This window comes from Cyclopterus lumpus, chromosome 21 (genome assembly GCF_009769545.1).
Source record: "Cyclopterus lumpus isolate fCycLum1 chromosome 21, fCycLum1.pri, whole genome shotgun sequence".
Classification (NCBI taxonomy): Eukaryota; Metazoa; Chordata; class Actinopteri; order Perciformes; family Cyclopteridae; genus Cyclopterus; species Cyclopterus lumpus.
Genome location: NC_046986.1, coordinates 14,253,812 through 14,276,044, shown reverse-complemented (window position 1 = coordinate 14,276,044; position 22,233 = coordinate 14,253,812). Strand labels below are relative to the sequence as shown.

Sequence of the window (22,233 nt, the reverse complement as noted above, 5' to 3'; positions counted from 1 at the left end):
ACAGTGCTGGTCGTCATCTCGACTCAAATTGAAATAGATCTTACGCATGAGTCTTCAAAAATGTCAGGCAGTTGGAGTGAGATATACCTAGTTGTATTGCAGTTTCATTTCCTAGAAAAAGTATTTAGGTGCAAAGACTAAGTTTGCAATACACTTTAAATCTTGAATTAATTACTAGATTCCTTTCACATTTTTTTTCTGTGCATTCATTATATTTTTAAATATATATATATATAATGTCAAACTTAGTTTTGGGTAATGCACACCTGGTAGACAAGTGTGTTTTGTTCTTGAATATATTGGCATATTCTATGAAATGTCAACATTTTTGTTGGATAGCAGCCAAAAAACCCAAAATATTCAAAACGCAATCATATTAAAACTGAGTAATGCAAGCAGTTTTTGACACTTCAGAAGGTGTTGATCATAAAGAAACCCTGGATTCATGTCAAATAAAATTTTTTAAAAAGCATTGCAAAAGAACCAATAGACGTGACCTCACCGCCAGCTTTTCTTTCATCATGTTGTAACTTGTTCAGACGAATATATAGTATTTTTCTCAGGTGAGCTTACGTTTTGTGTTGCTTCCTTATGAAAGCGATGGGATTTCTCTCAGTTGGAATGCATGAGGGGGTCGTGGGCAGCTGTGTTTTCGGTTGCCCTCTGCAACTTTTTCCCTGAGTTTAGTGGCGTTCCCGTTAAGAGGGATGCGATGAACTATCAGGCTAACAAAGGTGTTGCCATCCACGTTCACACCCCACTCAGTACAATAAGACTTATCAGGCAAGCTAGCCATTGATTAAAGCAGTGGAGCGCTTTGGTGTGATGAAGTGCAGCAGCAGTGAGCAGTCACTCATTCATGGCGATGAACAGGAATTGAAAACCCCCTGTGACATTTCCACTAACACTTAACACTCCATTTCAATCCACTCAATAAACTTTACCGGTCCCTGCAGGGCAATTTTGATGCCTATTACATGAAGAAAGAAAGCACACATACAAAACAAGAAAGACATGGTGCAATATAGGATTCTATTTATTTTCTTCATTTTTAGACAAATGCTTATTATTACTTCATAAAGAGCCAAACGGACATCTTGATTTGACCAAGAGAAACTTTACAGTGTCATAAATCAGAGGAGAGCAGCCGGTCCACACATTGGAAACAGCGAGGACCAGAAATGTTTGATATTAGAATGTTGCGTGACATAATGAAGAATGTGATATTTCAGAAGTTGTGCGGCAGAAGAAGTGTGAACCTTACGGAAAAGTAATACAAGCATATAACCGTATGCACGGTCACACAGGCACACACAAAAATAGACACACTTGCGTCTTTAGCGGTGGTCAGTTTGTGTTTGTTTTAGGAGCTAGTGGGGAAAGCACTCCAGTTTGTACCCAGCCTTTAGTGCCAGAGTGAATACACACACACACACACACACACACACACACACACAGACACACACACACACACACACACACACACACACACACACACACACACACAGACACACACACAGACACACTTATAACCCAATACCCTCTGCAGTCCCCTGCAGTCACTTTACTCAAGTGTCCTCTGGCTCTGGCTCCCCTGGGATGAAAGTGGGAATTAATGTCCTCTAACAGTTGTGTGTGTGTGTGTGCTGTGTGTGTGTGTGTGCACGTGCATTTAGAAGTGCAGCCCCCTGCACCCAAAGATCAGGGGTCTTTCAAAAGGGGTTAAATCTGACATTGAGTGACACACTAATGCAGTACCGCCACACACACACACACAGTGTCACGGAGCGGGAACTGTTGAGGAGGACTCGGACGCAGAGTAGAGGTTTTCTTAACAATCATTTATTTACAACAAAAAATCACAGGGAAACAAATAACTCCTCCGAAGAGGGATGAACGAGAAAATTCTAAACAAAACAGAAAGCCTACAAAAACCCTCTCTCAGCGAGGGAAGGAGAAAATAATAATCTATAACTAGGTTCGGCCTAGACAAAACTGAGACCTGGACTTGACCATGACATAAGGCGTGTGTGCAGGACGAAAGGACCTGACACACTGGCACAGGACAAGGGGAGACTTGACACTTGAGGGAAGTGGGGAAACAGGTGGACACAATCAGGAATCAGGGAAGACAATCAGACTGGTGACACATGAGGAAGGGCACGGAACCTGAAACGAGAGGAGAGTTAATTTCCAAAATAAAACAGGAACCCAACTTGACATACAGGTGTGACACACAGCATTAATAAAGGAATCACACAGGTTAAAAAGTCCACGTCATGTATTAAGGGTTGTAATGAATGTGTTGCTATGGAAATAGAAAAAGAGTCGGATGTGCTGAGTCAGGCTCTTGCTGGGCTGTTTGCGCTCTTTGAGTCTCTGTTGCCGACTTTCTGCTTTATCATGTTTTTTATGTTCCAACAAATACAGTGAATAGCTTGGTTTTTGCTTTTTCTTTTCACCACAAAGGAGACATGTTGAACCTGTTAACCTGTTAGCAGCTGATGTCTTTGGCAACCCTTAACTACTCCCTCAGCTGCAGTGTTGTACATCAGCTGTTGCAGAGATGACTTTCCTCATGTCCCTCTGTTTGCAGACATCAGTGTGAACAAACATGTAGTATGCAAACCGAAGAGGTGTTTCAACAATGTATCAATTGCATGTGAACTGAATCATAGGTCGGGATACATTTGTGACAATTGTAGTTTTGTTATTCTTGTCCAAAATCCTTTGTCCAGATTAGGACAAGATATTCAAACCTGCCTCAGTTTAGCCCATCTGCCAGTCAAGCGAATGCTGGTGCTTGAACTGATCAATTACAGTTTGTGTTCAGTTGGCATTCATATGAGCAAGAAAATAAAACCAAATGCAGAATAATCTGATATTTCCTGACATTGCACTGGTAAGTGATGCAATTGTCATCCAAGTATCACATCATCATCACAACAGCTGATACCGCACATCTCCCGTAACTATGGTGACCGTTTGCGTTATGGTTGCCGAGACGGTCGTGTTTTCAGTCCTATTGGTCCGTTTGTTTGTTAGCTGAATATCCAATAAAAGCTCCATAAAAGTTCAGCCTTGGTGGAGGTATGTATGTACCTTGTAGAACTGCTTTTGAGAAAACCCCTTTCCAGTGAGTGTTGCTCATGTTTTAATTGCGGCTCTGTCTTTGTGCCATATGTCATTCTGCACATTTCAAATATGGAGCGATACATTTGTAGAAACAGTTTACATCGTTAAGGTGTCATTTTTCCACAGCATTAACCTTTTGCATTGATTTTCTTTAATTAGATTGAAATCAAATACTTAATAACCACTCAGTGGTGAAAGAATGTTTATTGCTGATTTGGCAGACATGTCTTTGACTAGTGTGTTGTTCCTTAAGAGTGGGGGAATTATGGATTATGTTGCCTCTCTTTTACACCTTAGTGACTAACGGTTCCTGCTTGGTATTCATGAAGCTGATCTATTTTTCTACTTGTCTATCCGTCAAGGATATGTTTTTAAAAGTGTCTGGGATAGATTTATTTAGCTCTGTGCTGAACGTATTACATTCATGTATTTTGATCATTTTAATGTTCAAACAGGGACAAGACTCCAGTAAATCCCCCATGATCTTGTCAGATACAGACTACTATGATGTGACTCTAGAGCTCTGACAATCAAAATGTCACATCAAATTCAATTCTTGTCAGACGCCCAATGTGGTACTAATCAATATTAAAATATGTATTCAGCCCGACTGCAACATATCCATCAAACCTATTTCAATGTTCTCTGTAAACTCCACTTGTTCACTTCACACCAAGTCCGTGTGTCATAATGATCTCCAGCTTGACCTTCTCCCTTACCTGTATCTACATGGGGTTGCTGTGGTGACGGCCAAGGTTACCATGTCTTCCCTTTTCAAAAATCCTCACCTAAAATACAGTTGGGTCCCCGCGAACATAGAAATACACACAGACACACAGACACTCACCCAAGCTCTACAGCTCCAGTGATAGTCAGTGTGTTCGTAATGACTCCCACATCTTTACAATAATATACGTGTGAGTGAGAAAGACTCATTTTCTGCGTTTCACAAACACGCACACTCACAACCAGACGAGCGTGCACATTCATTCACATTCATTAGTTTCTCAAACCACCAATCTGACAGTAAACAACAAGCTCTCAGTCATTACCTCCACATTACCCCCACACTTCATAAATACTGAACAAAATCCTGACACTGTACATGCACACACAACCACGCACGCACGCACGCACACACATGCACGCACACACACACACACACACACACACATAAAGTGTGTGAGCGCTCTCTCTCTGCCTTCTCAAGCTTTTTCAACCCAGATTGTTAAATGAACATGCAAATGCACAAACACATATGTTTCCTCTGTCGCTCTTTACTCATTCTTTCTCATCTTCTTCTAGCTTTTTCTCTTATGTTTGTGTGAAGAGAACTTAATTAATTTTCCCTGCACACACACACACGCGCGCGCGCACACACACACTTGTAAGGGTTAGTTTTGGACCTTCTGGGATCTCTTGTATTTTTCTTTCCCAGTTATATTTTTCCCCAGTAAATGTTGCCTCCAGATTTCTCCTCTTATCTGTCTGCATTTATTTGTACTACCTTGCAATACAAGGTAGTACTAAATATTCATTATCAATATATAAATAATTAAATCACATTTTCAATGGATTCTCTAGCAATTAGTGAATTGTATGTGATTAACAGAGGATAAAGACAAGAGCTGGGCCAAATATGATTGATTACCAATAAAAGAACATGTTGATTTAAAGACCTAGTGGTGGCAGCTTGTGGTAAAACTTGATCGGTCTATTGCAGGTCGTGGACTTAGCAAACATTAAATCTTTTGCTGCTAGCCATGCTAATCTTGAATCAGAACCAAAAGACAGCTTTGGCTATGTATTGATAATGTAATGTGATGATGCCAAAATGAGCGAGCATCCTCTGTTTTGGCAGAAGGAGATCATCCCCTCACCTGACCAGCTCGCATTGTCCCTATTATGTACTTTCTTTATGTATCCGTTGCTCTAACTATTTGTGTTGCCCTAGATCCGGGCAATGTCCTCCCGCATTAGTCTCATCGTTGGCCCTTCCATCATCCTGGTCATACAGATATGGAGATGGGAGAAGGATGAATGATTGATGGATGGAGGCAGGGTGGCGGTCGAGGGCAGCTTATAGCCCTGGTGATGGTGTAATGAGATAGTGTGTTGTTTAGTTTGGGGGGTTGATCTGTAATGGATGTTAAAGCCTAAACAAGCTTTGGAGCTTGACTGCCATTCCCACGGGTGTATGGGTGGATTCCCATCAATCCCATCCCCCAGTTGCACAAACACACACACACACACACACACACGCACACAGACATTAGGCTACGGGTTAACCCCCTCACTCCTGGTCCTATTGTTACTATGGAGATGAGGGTGAGATGTCAGTGGCCATTGGTCAAAGAAATACATTTACGACAGAGGAATGATGGCGTATTCTAAGGTTGAATTTGACATTAAAATTCATTATATAAATCTTTGGGGTTTGATTTTAACTTACGTTAACGTTATTATTTTCCAGATTTTTTATACTGACTGACAATGTTTGTAGTGGTAATATGATTGATCACTAAATTATTAGTCAGGTAGTTGACCAGCTGGGGGCCGACATTGTTAGCCACTGCGACATAGCATCTGCTAACATTAGCAGCCAGGCTAACTAGCTTCCACTTTACGAGTGGAATACAAACAGCAACATGGGTCTTCCCAAATGTCTCTAATGGTACATCTCCAACGCTACGTCGGCTTGTTGAAAAACATCTTAATTCATCAATATCAACATATAGGTTATACAGGGTTATGAAGCGTTTCTGAAACAGTGTGTCTCCTAACGACTCTGTCAAACACTGTCATGGGAACTGCCCACTCAAAAGAGAATTATGCAAAATAGATTCAATTATTAAGAGTATATTTCCCCACAGAAAAAGAGAATTCAAATTCCCATTTGACGAGTAAATGAGCTTTGACAACAATTCTACACTCCTCGTTAATGGGGGTTTCAAAAGATATCAATGCACCTGAGCATTAGCAATATTACTTTCCGTGATATGCACGCCACATGCAACGATTCACGACAGACAGTGGCTCCGATTACACAAACGGTCTATGATGTGGGATGCAGTTATAAATGCGAATGCAGATCCCGCTGTTTTGATTGCGTAAAAAAGGAAACTTGTTTTCACTCAGGCTTTATACATATACCGGTGTGTTCTTTACCATCACAGTTTAGATTTTAAAACAGTTTTTCCAATATAATGGAATCTTTGCCCCTGTATTGTCTCGACAGATTCTTGCCAAAAAACAGCTGTTTGTTCGGAGCGACTGGATTAGGTGCTGCAATAGCATTAGCTTCACGTTGTAGGTCACCAGAGTTACCACCTAAAATTAATGTTTTTAGCTAAACAGTTTCTTAGACAATTGAGAAAGCAATGTACCACGTTGTGTAAAGCAACAACCTAATCGTTATCTATAATCCTCTCCGACGTGGGTGGTTGTTCATGTGCCACTTCCTGATGGGAAAGTCACATCTTCTGCCCTTGCATCACATTACATGTTGTCTGGCTAATGAAACGAGCAGCATTCAGACCAAACCAGAGTCACCCCCTGCCGCCATCTGGGACTCTGCCATCTGTGTCAATGTGTAAAATTGCCCCCAGCAGCTTTAAACAGTTTTCTACAATGTGGAAAAAGTGTTACGAGTCACAGTTTGTGACTCTGGGTAGTTTTACTTTTACCAGCAGCATCCAACGTAATGTGTGTGTCTGTTATAATAACGGATGAGGTTCCAGTGGTGATGTGCTTGAAGAAGTGGAACGGTTCTCTTTTGGGGGGAAAAGATTCATGGAAACACACTGTGGTTTCTCCAGGTGTCAGGCAGTGTGTGTGTGTGTGTGTGTGTGTGTTGTGTGTGTGTATGCCTGTGTGGGAATGCGTTACAGTTCTTTCCTGTCTTGTTGCACACATCCCTCCTCAATCCTCCACCTCCACCTACTCCTCCTCATCTTTCTCTGTAATATAGAGATGTTGAAATGCACCCACCACCCACTTTAGACTTGGCAGGAAACAGACTCTTGGCTGTAGAAGAGAAGAGAGATCAGTGCACATACACACACGCACACACACACACACACACTCACAGACACATACAGAAATACACACACATCTGAAGAGAATTTGGAAACATGGCAGCAAATGCGAGTCTTCCTCTTCATCGACCTGCTGTTCATTCTCACAGCTCTCAACTTCCATTCGTCACCAACAGTGTTTATGGATCTTTTGTGGAATCATTCTTCTCCCCTCTTTTTTACTTTGCCCATAGGACTGAATTAACTTTCTGAGGTAGTGCAGTCCCTCTTCAAGGTTTTTTTATGTCATAATTTATCTTTAAAATGTGTTAATTGGACTTTGTATAATAGGAGCAGGAACACGACCACCACAGGATTATTATTGCAGTACTCGTGGACTACCATATGTTCACCATAAACTCACTAATGATGTATTATTGTGGTATTGTAGTTATAATCTTTGTTGTCACATTACTTTCATCCACTGAGGATTAACGCATTCAAAAAATTCTGATTTGCATGCGTATAAATTTTTGGGGGTCGTATAAGAACATTGCAGGTTATTTCGGGACACTCTGATCCACAGTGTTCATGGCTGCAGTACAACTGTGATCAGCTTTCCATTCTGACGTCTGTTTCCAAGCATCCACTCCTGGCTGTGTGTGTACGCGTCCATGTGTATGTGTGTGTGTGTGTACTTTGTTTATGCATAAATGCTATGTGTGCACATTTAAATTGGCATATGCATGTTGGCGCAGTGTTTGGTGGTGGTTTGTATGTATGTGTACTTAGAAATTAATGTCCGATGTGTTTATTATGTACAGAATGCGAATAAATCCTCATGTGCATGTGCGTGTTGTTTTGGCTGCTTTATGTTTCAAATTTCTAAACCTTTATAGAGCTTGACTTGAGGTTTTAGAATGAGCTTGCTATGTGTGTGTGTGTGTGTGTGTGTGTGTGTGTGTGTGTGTGTGTGTGTGTGTGTGTGTAAAGGTTGTTTAGTTGTTCATGGTAGTATATGTTTGAAGGAAAGGGAGTGTGCAGGGAAAGTAGGAAGGAAAATGTAAAAACCTCGAGGCAGTTGTGTCGTGCATTTTTGGCTCAGGGTCTGGTATGTGTATTTATGTGTGTGTATAAGAAGGATCTGGCAAATTTCTCCTTCCAAGACAGGGGTTTTGTAAGCATAGTGAAGCGAGGTCAAATACCAACGGCTGTGTTCTGTTTAGACTGGGAAGAATGGAAACACTGGGACAATCAAACTCCTTTTGCTCTTCGATGTGAACGGCTTTACTCTATTCAGAGACACTAATACAACTTCTATTCTCTCAGGTACTTGACATTAAACAGTCACTAGATCTCTGACCTATGACCTGTTTGTTCTTGTTATTAACTGTCACTCTAAGACACACAGAGAGAGGAATTAGTGAGAAAGAAAGTGAGAGAGAAGAGGATATGACACATATCAACAGAGACATGTTGCCATGGCAACATGTACATACCAGTCTGGAACTCAAATGTACATCACAATGAATTAATTATACTCTTTGACGTTTATGGGATTGTTTGTGTTTGTGCTGGTTGTCGTGAAGGCCTCCTGACAAACTAGTCCAGAAAATAAAAATGAGAAAAAAAGGGTACAAATGGGTCACTATTATACTATAAAGGCTGGAAAAGGCTGCCGGTGTCCTTGACAATGGTCAGGTTTGTTGACAGTTTTTGCAATTAAATATCACACCCAATTTGGTAATGATTTGTGTTGGTGCACAATACAATAATACAGGCGTTAAGTGGTAATCTTAAGATTTGAACCACAAGAACCATGTAAAATGTAATGCACAGAAGGAGCCAAAAGCAATGAAGCTAAACATCTGCTACTTGGGTAGACTGTACAAATGTTTCTCTTGATGGACAAATCCACTCTTGCTGTGTAAGCAACTCTTTTGTATTGTTTTTTCTTTGTAGTCCAGTGAATAACAATTTCAGTGCCATTCATGTTCAGAGACTGTGGCCCCTCCTCAGGGAGCCTGTAAGTGCCTGTGTACCAGCATGTGAGCTTCTCGATGGGGAATTCTGAAAATGAGCCTGTTTTTATGGCTTAGCCTTAGTGGAAGGTGCATAGCACATCCACCTGCGGATAACACTTTATAGTCAACTGCGTTATGTGTAGGCGTTACATATCTCAGTGCAATACACAACTATTGCCAATGGTGGCAAATGGAAGTAGTTACACAAATACTGTTGGCTGCTGGTGACTCACCAAGCTGAACCTCTACTTCTACTAGTTTACTGCAATATCTTCCTAAATGGTCTAAAATGACATAAATGAAATGCTTTTCTATCTTAACTTTTGGTGGAATTGTATCATAATGGTGTGCTCAAACGTATCTTTTGTAGTTCATATAAATTAAACACATTCCACACCAGTTTTTCTATTTTACTTTATTGTGATTGACATCAAATATACAACAATATCAGAAAGATCTTCTTGTTTATACTGTAAATCAGATAGTAAACAGCATTTGCTGGCATTTTGGACGAAATAATTGTGTTACCACATGACACATATCAATAACTTATTCTTTTAAGGTTAACGCTTTGACTTTCTGTGAGTGGGAATAGATCCAAACCTGACAACACTCTTTGCTTGTGTAGAAAAGAAAATGCACAGCCTCGCAGTTTGTCAGAATGGGCTGCTTTGCAGCTCCATTTAGTTATTTCACCTGAGGAAATGGCAACATTGTTCACACTGCCCTAATTAATGTCAAAGAAGTAACTAATTTAGATTTTGCAAAAAGGGTACTAATGGAAATGAATGACAACACACACCACTTCATCAACTCATTTAGGCTGTTATTGTTTGTTTTAAGGGCCTTTTTGTGCACAGACAAAGTGTTGAGTCATGTTCAGCTTAGAGCAGCCCTGACTAAAATGACCAAACCACAAAAAATAACATTCCTTTCTTGTATATGAGCAACTCTGTTGTTTTGTTCTATGTTTGTGTGAAAGTATGTGTGTGGGTAGTTGGGTATATGTGTGGAAGTGCAGGTAAGTTATCCTGTGTGAGTCATATGGTTTGTGCGAGTGGGTTATCTGTTTTTCCAGGGAGACAGATAGAGATATCACAGTTATTATTATGTTGTAATTCCCAACTGGAATCAATTTCACAAAATCTTCTCCTCAACATTATCTATCTTTCTACTTTTTCCTCTTTTGTCTCACAGCCTGACAACAAGAGTAACATACTGGCCAAAACAATATCCTAAATATACTGTATGTTATAAATAGAGAGGGTGTCATATATATATTTAAAAGATATGTTCCCCATGATCTCTCTTTGAGAGACTCTGTTGGGTGGAGGAGACCTAGGGGTCGCCCATGTGCCTCGTGGCTTCGTCAGGTTGATCGTTACTTCGGTGGGATGGGGCTGGGACCAGTGTCCGCCTTGAGGATGGCCATACGGAGACCCCGGGAGTACCGTCGGAAGGTGGACGCAGCAACGCGCTGCCTTGGCGCATGCCCCCATACCTGACCTAACCTGACCTGACCCCATGATAGTGCTACCATGTGCCACACAGGCAACTGATACGGTTATACACAATATTGAAAAACAGATGATACATCATGGTGTCTGTGTAACGAGAGAGGAAAGCAGCACAATGAAAAAGCACGCTCATATTTACTGCATTGTAAAATGTATCATTTAAAGGTCTAAGTACCCTAAATCAGACCAACATTGTGCTAGAAGAAAACTGAATTTTTCATAGTTAAACTACATTTTTAGAAAAGGAAGGATCCACATAGTGACAATCAACCAACAATACATTTGAAAAAAGGCCACTTTCAATAAAATATTTAAAACCCAAAGTCTGTGACCTTCCCTAAAAGTGTGTTTGTACAAAAAAAAAAAAGTCAAGATTAAGCCAAAGAAAAAAGAAAAAAAGAAAAGAAAAGAAAAAAAGGCTATTTATACTTTGCAGCGTGCCAGCGGGTAAAATGTACCGCTATTGAGAATGCAGTCATTTTCGCGCTATTCATTTTAGGCGTTTAGATAAACATTTTATGTTGTCTACTACTGTGTGTTACAGAGCTGCATCATAAGTCATACCTTCCCTCTGGACATGAAAAAGAGATTCATGAATGTAAATCACACATGAGACTCGCTCAATGCATCAAGCAGAGAATAAGTCTGATTGTGGAAGGTTTCAGGACTCACGTGTCCTGGGTTGATTGTAACTGTTGCTGTTGAGGAGCGTAAAAGGACTCCAACTTCAGCATTTTGTTATAAAACCCTGTGTTGTAGAACAATGAATAAATGAACCATGTACCTTGAAAATCAATGCATTCTCATAACGGGTAAATATTACCCGTTTAAGACTAAGTTCTGTATTTTTCCAACTGTATTCTATTTTCCCATGTTTATGTCTAAGTGACAAATGGGCTACAAACATTTTTTTAAGTAGTCCAGTATTGAGAGATAATGCTGTCTCTTGCAGACGCAAAACTAGCTGACATGATCAGAGTTATTATTTTTCATACTGCAGAAAGACAAGATAAGCCTTTATTGATCCATAGCCACGGAAGACATTACTTAAGGTTGACTTAAGTAAACGGAACTTCCCGTGTACAGAAAGAATACTGGAGGACTACTCCTTTAACAAAAAATGCAAACTTACGTATTACTTTAAAGTGTAGCCATGCAGCTACAATGTCAAATTTATAATCTATAAATTATATGAATCAAACAGAGGCGAACATTTAACAAAATACGATGTGTGTCAATAGCGTACCATCTTTCAATATTCAACTGGCACTAAAAGTGTTGATTCTCTCAGAAGACGAAAGCCCTCGGTGTCTTGCTCTGCCGCTGTGCATCACTGTCAACTCATTCATGGCTCCCTTCTCTCCTCCCTCTCTTTCATCACTCCCATCTCGTCTTTGAGGGATGTTTGTCCTCCTGGACAGAGACTTCTATGCAGAATGATTGCAGCCACTTCTCCACTCAGCTCTCCATTCATTCTCTTCATCAGTCCTCAGGCAGCTGGCCGAAGTCCAAACTCATCTCGCGCTTCCTTTGCCCAGTCCTGCCAGCTCGGTTAAAACCCCATTGGTCATCATGCTGTTGTCTGGCACAAGCTGCTTATCGCTGCCAATATCAGTCTTTTGTTTAGACCTGACCATTATCTATTTCTGTGACCTCGCCGTCTTCGCCTATGGCAAAGCATCATTTGCAAAATACCATCATCCTTATCTTTTAATCTGGCGATGTCAGAAAGTGACTTTAAGGGGTTAAACAGAAAGTTGTTTCCTCCTAAAGTGCTGCTGGTACAGAGTAGTAATGGCCATAAGAAGTGATGAATAAAATGTTCAAATACCTTTTTAATACAATTCAACTGTGACAAAATGCATTGATTTCAGCTTTCATAAAAGCATTTGGTCCAACAATACACTGCATCGTGTGCCTTCATGGCCTACTTCCACCACCATGTTCCAGAACTGTTTGTCTCAGGCTACCAAGACTAAAACTAGGCTAAATCTGAGTGTAGCATTGAACAGAAATTTCATGTGGATCATCATAGTCTTTTTTTCCACCCGGTCTTCAAAGAGGCTGGCAATGGTTGTGATGGCAGCATTAATCAACTGGGAGGAAAAGTGCTGGAGAGCCACAGGAGATACTGGCACAGTAGTAAAACTGGGACAGTGTCAGACCCTGCAGTCACGGCGTTCCCTTTTCCTCTCTGAAAACACATTCTTTCATACATTAACCCCATTTCTCTCTTCATCAGCGTGCTCCGCCTTTGCGTCTCCGCCTCCTCCATGTGTCCGCTCTCTCTGTTGCCCCAGTCTTCCCAGTATTCCAGCTCTGTTCAGTTACATTGTGCTTTCTGATGATGAACAGAATGAAGCATTGGTGTCATTGATTGATATAATTGATATATACAAGTAGTATTAACAGATCCCTTGGAGTAAATTAAAATTCAATGCATGTCTCTGCCATAATAGGAAGAAAACAGAAGGTTTTTATTGAGTCTGACTGTGATTGTACAGAAAAATATTACAGTTTTATCACAGTTTGATTATGCAATGGTGCAAGGAAGTCGGAGTTAAGAGCATTGTTTAATTCTTTCTATTAATTGTCTAGCAATTGTTCACCAGCTTGAAGCGTTCCCTTTTAGCTGAAGGCAGCAGGTGTTTGTTCGTCTGAAGTCACTAATTTGAGTGGTTTAAATTGTCAGCAAGCCAGATTCATTGTGGTTCCTTCGATCAAATCCTGGCACACTGGGCTGTTAAAGAGTGTCAACACAATAGTATGTGTTCTTTTACAAATCAAACTGCTTGTATAAAGCTTTTTTTTTACATCGTCTGCCAGTGTGCGGGTTGTTTCTTTCCAACAGGTCTGACAAGAGTAAGGCCTGAAGCAGTACATGTATAATTGCTATAGAGATGTACCTGTAGACTGGAAACAATAATTCCTTCATGAAAATCCATTAATTATTTTTGGACCAATTTATGATCATTACAGGGATTGTCAGTTTACGCAACCGTAAAAACATATAAAGAGATTGTTTCGTTCCCATTTTGACGACACTGACATCACAATGCACATAGATAAATCATATCAGCCAGTATTCACTTTTACGTTAGATTACATTTATTGTACAACAGTGTTATTGCAGTTGGGCTTGTTATATAGATTCCAAATTAAATTGCTACTCTTTGCTTATAAATTTTTAGTAAGTCAAAGAATTGTGATTAAAAAAGAGACTTCCTTTTTCTTTACCAGGACATGGACAGGTGGTAGAGCACTTCTTTTACAGAGAATGAGAAGAGCCGACGTGGTTGTTACCACAAATGCCCAACACCAGCTTCTAACACGCACACTGAGAATGTGTGAAGATGCCACCCTGTTTTTTTTGTTTTTTTCACCCTGCACACCTGCAGCAATGGTGGTACCAACATGTAGTCCGACATCATAACTTCCGTCATAGCTTCTTACCAAAATGACTTCTAAAAGCAGAAGTTTCAGCTTCAATACCGTACACGACTTTGACAGAAATAAACCCATCGGCTGTAGCGCCCTGGTTTGCTTTGAAACTGTAACTCAACTGATGCTGCAAGCTCCTGTAAAAAGCATGAAATAGTGTTTGTGAGAACTGTCGCGCTTCCAAACACCCCTATTCTCAGTCTACATTTGAAGAGTGATTACTGGGGCAAAGAAAAATCACAATATTTTAGGATGAAACAATAGTAGCAGGCTTGGATTCTCACTACTCTCACTGTGTGTTTACATATCTTTGAGAAGCTGGCAAGTGTCTCACACTCATGGGAAGAGACACTGCTTTGTCTCTCGGAGGCTTGTTTTTATATTTTTATTTTGAGTTCAGGATGTTTTGCTGTGCTAGTCTAAATTTAAGTTGCGATGCATCACTGCAGCAAAGTTTAAAATATCTAGGGAACATATTCGTACAGCCCTCAGTGGCCAAAAGGTTTAACAGCCTCACTGCCACTCGCAACATTTACCAGCAATTAGCCAGTGGTCCATACTGTGGACCCATCCTGACTGTAAAATGTAAACTGACCCTAGGATGGGTGTCTCGATGTCAATGGTTGTTCCCTGTCCATTGTCCAAGGCATGATGGGGGAAGCTCCAGACTCCCACGGTCCTCGTCCGACAATGTAGCAAACAGTGATGCAACAACAGGTGTTTTGCCTTAGACGACTAATACACAACACCTGACGTGACATCACTGGATCGGGTGTGGTCAAAGTTTCCCCCATTGGAGGGCAGTCCCAATTGCCGTTTTGACGCCTTTTATGACTCAGTGCAGGGATGCAAGAGTTGAGTTACACTTCATGATGACTGCAAAGAGAACACTAAATCAAAATACACCCTACGTTGTGTATAAGTGCTAAAAAAGAGAAAAAAAGAAAGGAAAATAGCAGCTCCCCTCTTCAATTGACTAATGTCCACTCTCCTGCTCTGCTGTGCCCCGTTGTTATATTTCCTCTTTGTTCTGCTCTCTCTTTCTCTCTCTTTTCTCTCCCTCTGGTTTTGAGTGACACTACAGTGCTCCTCTATATCTGCTGAATTCAGCTGCTGCGGCTTTAGACGCACACATTCTCACATACTTTTCAAGACATGAAACAATGTCAGCAGGAAGGCTTTTCCTGGCGGCCTGTTCTTCTGTGCATAGTGTGATCTTGGCTGTATTAAAGGAAAATCTCTGCAGTCACACCTATTCAGTCACGCTCCCGCTCCCTCTTCTATCGCCACCAGAAAATTGAATTTCTACCGCTGTTGTTCCCTGTGATGTCCCCGTCCCAGATAAGTCACTCATTTCCCTCTGTGCATGTATAGAGAAACACACTCATGCACACACATACACACAGTAGTACCCAGCTGATGCAGGATTTTTAAGGCCAACACAATTGTTTCGTTGACAATTGCTAATACTGTAGCTGCTGTTTCTGCTCACATTTAATGACTTCCAGATTGTCGGTTCCCATGCCAAAAACTAGAGGTAGTTAGTCTTCTCCCAGATTTATTTTCTTGTCACGGTTGAAATAAATCTGAATACAGAATCAGATTTAGGGCAGGAGAAATGGAAACCAAAATCCAAGACAATACCAACACTCCTACACTATGAAGTACTTATGTAATACCTAAATACGTTCACATTCAGGCCTTTACGATTGTATTGAATGTTAGACAGTTGAAACAGACAATGAAGTGTGAGAGGGAGAGAGAGAGAGAGATTTGCCAGCTGCATTCCTACAGTGGACATTTTCATTATGTGGTCAGCACCTCAGACCTATATAGTTGGTAAATTACACATTCAATTTAACAGATTCAAGTAAAATTCTTTTTATTCAAACCACTTGATACAAACAGATAATACACTTATAAAGTAAGTAATAAACTACAATTGTCATGACTTATAATATAATAATTATATATCAAGTTAAAATCACTTTACAACACTACAATTAGTTTGATTCATTATTTAAATCATCATCCAGCAAACATGACAAACCCTCTGGTTCTGGCTTTAAATTTGATGCCTTTTATTTTTTTTATATGACAGTGAATTGAACATCCTTAGTTTTGGACTGTAATTTGAAGGTCACCGTCTTTTTCTCACTACTGTCTGACATACAGGCTGAGTGATTAAACAAGACAGTAATTCAGCCATTATCAATAGATTTATCAGTATTATTTTGTGCGTAATCAAACAATCAGCATCACAGACAATAATATTGACTGAATGATCTCATGTAACACCCTACAAATGTGAATGATGCCAACTGTAGTAGTACGTAGTGTGACTGCGGGGCCTCGATCTCCTAATATCTCAGAATATTCAAGTGGAGGAAGTTTCTGTGGGTGATGCCCTTGTTTGATGAAGAGTATCAAGACATCCATTTATTTATTCATCCTATTGACTGATTTAGAGGTCTTGATGTTGGGGTGCTAACGTTCATGTTGCAGCTGTATATGCTGTCAGTTCTGCATTGTTAAATGTATAAGAAGTCACCAAATATAAAACACATTGATTTATGAGTAAATGCCATCCAGTTACACGCTGCTCCTTGCAGGGTTTAAATCTCACCAGGAAACCTCCCATAACTGTCACAGTGCATCTCTTTTTTAGACGACTCGTGGTTTAATGTTTCCCTTTTCTACATAGTTTTATATTTTTTCTCCATATGGCGAAGACAGTAATCAGCTCGATTGTGTGTGTAAGTATACTTCTGCCGTATTCTCACTATGATAAAGCAAAGAATTTCTGCTGACTGACATTCCTATTCGCAGACAGGCTACATTCCCAGCCACAAGCTGCACATACTCTCAGAAACCACACACACACTCTCTCTCTCTCTCATACACATACACACACATTCAGAGGACAATGGTTTATGTCTAAGAGAAAGATATGTGTGCATTAACGATACACTCACACACACCGGGCTCGGACTGATGGAGCAGTCTGCAACAGATGGCTCTGAACCCTGCAGATGTTTGTGAGTGTTGCTGTTGTCAATTGTGAATAAAGATTTCTTGTTTTCCATAATTGTTATCTCATGACATGCACACACACACACACACACACGCAGACACACACACATACACACACAGACGCAGATAAATAATGTTTTTGTTTTGATTGGTGTTCTAATAGTGTCTTCTTTTGACAACCACCAATGGACAGTGATCCAATAACTATGGTGGTCCATAAGTGGACAGGTGGGGTAGTCTGGAGTCCCACTAGTGTGTGTGTGTGTGTGTGCGTGCGTGTGTGTGTGTGTGTGTGTGTGTGCGTGTGTGTGAGAGACAGAGACATTTGGAGCCACACTGGTCTGTGCTCACAGGGCTGAGGCTTCCCTGTATGTGGCTTGTGAGCTGCCAGTGTGTATGTGTGTGCGTATGTATGTGTGTGTGTGTGTGTGTATGTGTGTGTGTGTGTGTGTGTGTGTGTGTGTGTGTGTGTGTGTGTGTGTGTGTGTGTGTGTGTGTATGTGTGTGTGTGTGTGTGTTGTGTGTGTGTCTCCTTGACCACGTCTGTTTGACCTGACATCTGAATGAGGTATTTCACAGCACCGTCCCAGAAAGCACAGTGAAATATAATGAACTACACTAATTTAATGGCAGATAATGATATGCTCCTCTATTGATTCCTGTGGGGAACTTTAGAGTTTTCTGAAGGTCAGGGACTGAGGAGGGATTTAATGTCCTGCTCCAGACAACCATTGTGTGTGTTTTAACCCACTCACTCTAGGGCACAGAGGAATACACTTTGGCTTTGGAAATACTTGTTACAATAAATGAATTGCTCGTTTTGGTGTTTTCATGGGGTTCACTTATGATAAGAAAGATGAAGAATATCATCAGACTGTAAGCCTCCATGCTGCCCAATAAATACACGCAGAAATAAAGTGCTAGAGTAAAGTAATTTACCAAGTATATATTGGTTTTGCCTGAAACAAGTGAACTGTATGAACCTTATCTAGTTGCACCAGGGCTGCAACCAACATTTTCCATCAGCCCAACATAGTCAAGATCCTGTGGAAAACACGAGGACTCCACTTCACCACAGTTGAGACAAAACTTGTGAATGAGTGTAATTGAACAAATTGAAACGGAAAGGACCGACATATACTTGAGCTGAGCTCTGTCTCTTATACTAATTTGTTTCCACCATTCAATTTCAATTACCAGTAATTCCCCTAAAAGTCATGCCAGTGCAGTAAAACTGGGTTTGATTCAGTATAATCTGATTCAGTGTATTTTAATTCGCTGCCATCTATTCCTACTCGCTCCACGATAGTCTTGACGTGTCTACTCTAATCCAGTTCTGTATAATCCAGTAATTCAGCATAATCAGTTTTAGACCCTTATGAGCCAGTCTCTTTCAATACAATCCCATTTCAGTCCAGTATAATCTGGTTCAGACCAGCTCAGTTCACATGCTGAGGATGTGAATGTGTTTTTGGTCCCAGTGGGAAGACAGATGCTCTCAGTCTCTCTGTCTTTCTCTGCCTGAATGAGGTTATGATTGACCCGCTAAGTAGACAGATGGAGGAAGGTGTGTGTGTCTGCATGTGTCCGTCTGTACCAGCAGTAGCCTCCTCGGCTTTGTGGTTTTGTCCAGACCACTCTGACACACACACACACACGCACACACACGCACACACGCACACATGCACGCTCACACGCACATACACACACACAGTTTTCTTACCAATACTTATATCAGCGTGTCTGGTCACAGTAAGACTCATACGTGTGCACGTTAGCATGTAAAGTAAATACACAGCATGTTGAAAATGTGTGAGAAAGTAAAAAGTAATCCTTGTTGGTTGAGTTCACCTCAGACTGACTGAACCACAATTATGGCTACAACCTACTCCCCATGCTGTATTTTTGGCAGCGTGTGTTTGAGCCGCCAAGATAAACTCTCCAAAGTTTGAGTTTCATTCTGTTTGTTCAGGAAATGTTTGTGGATGCGACAGAGAGACACCGGGACAAATAGAGAAACAAACAGAGAAGAGAGAGACTTAAAGAATTGGATCAATGACCTAAGCTCCCCTCTCTCTCTCTCTGGGTCTCTCTGGGTCTCTCTGGGTCTCTCTGTGGGGTCTTGCAGCTGCTCTGAGCTGTCCTATGGTGATGATGTCAGCAGGCAGCTGCAGCCCAGTGATCACATTGGCAACCCACCCGACAGAAACACACATACCTACTAGGGGGGGGGGGGATCTCAGAGTAACTCACGATGCGATAGATTGCCCAGGATAACTCCCGATACAGTGCTTCTGTGGTGCTCTATACATTGCAACCATTGACGATTCATCAGAGACTGATGCTGATTTTGTCACACATTGATACTTGAGAGTTTAAAAAAGGTTGAGTAATGATACAGCAAATGTTAGCTTTAAGAATCTGTGTGTCTTGCGGGAATGATGGAGAAGCAGGGTTCCTTCTCCACATCTTAGCCTCATGTCAAGCCCCACGTGTGACCATTCTGTCACACTCTGTTTCCTAAAATTAAAATGTGCCCCCTTCCTCGACCCACCGTAGGCAGAGGGCCATCAACAACATCTGCATCAGCCTGGATGACTCCCATCTCATCCTCAGCAACGACTTCATGCTGGTCCTCTGTGTCAAATAACTCACTCACACAACACACTCAAATCTGTCCGAAGCATTTTGTTTGATCTCAATGTCAACCTCCACCTCATCACCAACCTGTATATCATCATCATTGGGAGATTGCGTAATCACTGCTGTCAGAATCCTCCTCATCAGAGTCCTGCATGTAAACGCCCTCCTTGTCATAGACGTCTACCAGCAGCCCAAATTCATTGTCACATTACCATCTCACAACCCCCCAAGAGTTATCTTCTGGCCATCTATAGGGCCCTGATCCTCAGTTTGGGGACCACAGGACTAAACTACCTAACAACAAATGGACAAATGCTGCATAGTAACACTTAATTAAGTCAGATATAATATATCACTCACAGATGACTTTCACGTTTGAAACAATTGGTTGATAATACTTCTGTGCTTTTAATTAAACATGATCTTGAATACAGGGTTTTTACTTGTAATGGAGTATTTCTCCATTCTGTGAGTGGGAGTTAATTTACATGACGGTTCATGGTAAGAGGAGGGTGTCCTGTAACCTTTAGGCCAGCCTGTAAGAAGTATACGTGTGTGTGTGTGTGTGTGTGTGTGTGTGTGTGTGTGTGTGTGTGTGTTTTAATAATAAGGATTTCTCTGGATTTAGTGATTGAGGATTCACCAGGCTGATTAGAAATGCATCCTCCAACCATCTGCCTGCTCCATCTGACACACCAGCAGGCCTATTCCCTTTTCTTACTTACACACTTTATTCCTATTGCCCTCCCCAGTCCCTACTCTCATCATAACATCTTATCTCCCTCTATTGAGCCTGCTGTGTTCTCGAAAGGACGTCTGCACATTATCCTGCAATACAGTATATTAGGGTGTTGTGTAATTCCCACTCCATCCCAGATGAGCATATGCTTGGTTTCCCACAGAAGAAAAGAACAACATTTTCTCATTAGCACATGTTTGACCATTACTGAGACAATGGAGAATGAAAGAGGTCCTGAACCCCGATGCATTCCCTTGTGTGAAATGGTTCAGATAAACTCCACGTACATTAGCCTCCATCAAGGTTACTGTTGCTCTAATATAGCCTCTTCATGTTAGTATCGCATGTTTTTAGAGTCCATTAAGACTTTTTCGTAAACCGCTGAATTTACTGGAATACCTCCTCCGGGTATATGTATCTCCATAAAATATAACCTTTTGGATTTGTCAAGTTTATTTCCGACATTAAAGCTGAATATAAGCTCAAAAAATACACTTCTGTAGCTGTCTTTAATATAATGAAAAATATATGCAAATATTATAAAAAAATCTTCCCTCACATACAGTGCTAGAAAAGAGTGAAACAAAGTCACGTTATGGTTTGATATCGCATGAAAAATGAAAGCTAAAATCTTGTTTTTGTGTTGAAATGTGTTATCTGGTGCATTTTTATGCAAACAATTCCAGTGGACAGCGGATTGTAAAAAATGTTGTCCATAATGTACATTCATTTGCACATACATAAAGACACTTTACATTACCAGATGTCTTAGTCTGCTTTAAAGTTCACTCATTTATGACAGATGCCCTTTGTGGTTTCCCCAAGGATCGCAATATCACCACTTTAATCCTCTTGTTCCTTTATCGTTCACGAACGCCTCTTATCTAGCTCCTTTTAAACTGTGACTCCTCTAAATTCATTATTCTTCTTCTTTATAACTAATCATGTTCCTTTATTACAAACTCTTATCAAGTTTTTTTTCATTAACCGTGACTCTTATCAATTTGCTATTCTAATGGAGAGCTTCTAAGAAAATTGAAAGACACAGACTATCACAGATGTGCAGCCTCCAGCCCTCGAAGTGTGAGCCCTGCTATAACTCCCCCCCCCTTGTGTGCATCAGTCAGTCTGGTGTAACTGATTTGTATAAAGGAGCGCAGGCTGCTGTTGACCAGGAGTTGCCCGCTGTACCTCCAGGGCTACAAAGAAATACCTCACTTTGGAAAGTAAGTCTTGAATGAGTATGAAAAGCTTGAACTTTACTGCTGCCTCCAAATATCAGATTAACTGGATAAAGATATACACATAAAATAGTATATTTTATACAGATATAAATGAATTGTAATATGACAATGTTAAGTCCCGCTAACAGCAGTGTTTCTATTAGGAAGTGTCAGTTGGTCACTCGCTCAGTCGGAGAGTCTGCCAATGAAATATCTTGACATTTATTGGATGAATTGCCAAGAAGTTTGCGTAAACAATCCTCATGAGATGAATTAGATTTGCTAATCATCCGCATGTTCTCCATTGACTCCCCATTCACTATCCAAGTTGGAGCATCTTAATTTTCAGTTAAGATTTTTCAAAATATATGAATGAAGGACTTTTTCTTTCTTTTTCTCTTTGTTGTTGTTGTTGTTGTACCATTACACCCCAAATATACAGTATGATTTCTTATTGAAGGA

The 22,233-nt window shown here is 40.7% G+C and overlaps 1 protein-coding gene across 1 annotated transcript in view; it reads left to right on the top strand.

Annotated features, from left to right (window-relative positions):
• The window catches only part of LOC117750399 (E3 ubiquitin-protein ligase SH3RF3-like), an 84,869-nt gene that overhangs the window by 1,279 nt on the left and 61,357 nt on the right, over positions 1-22,233 (top strand). The window lies entirely within an intron of this gene.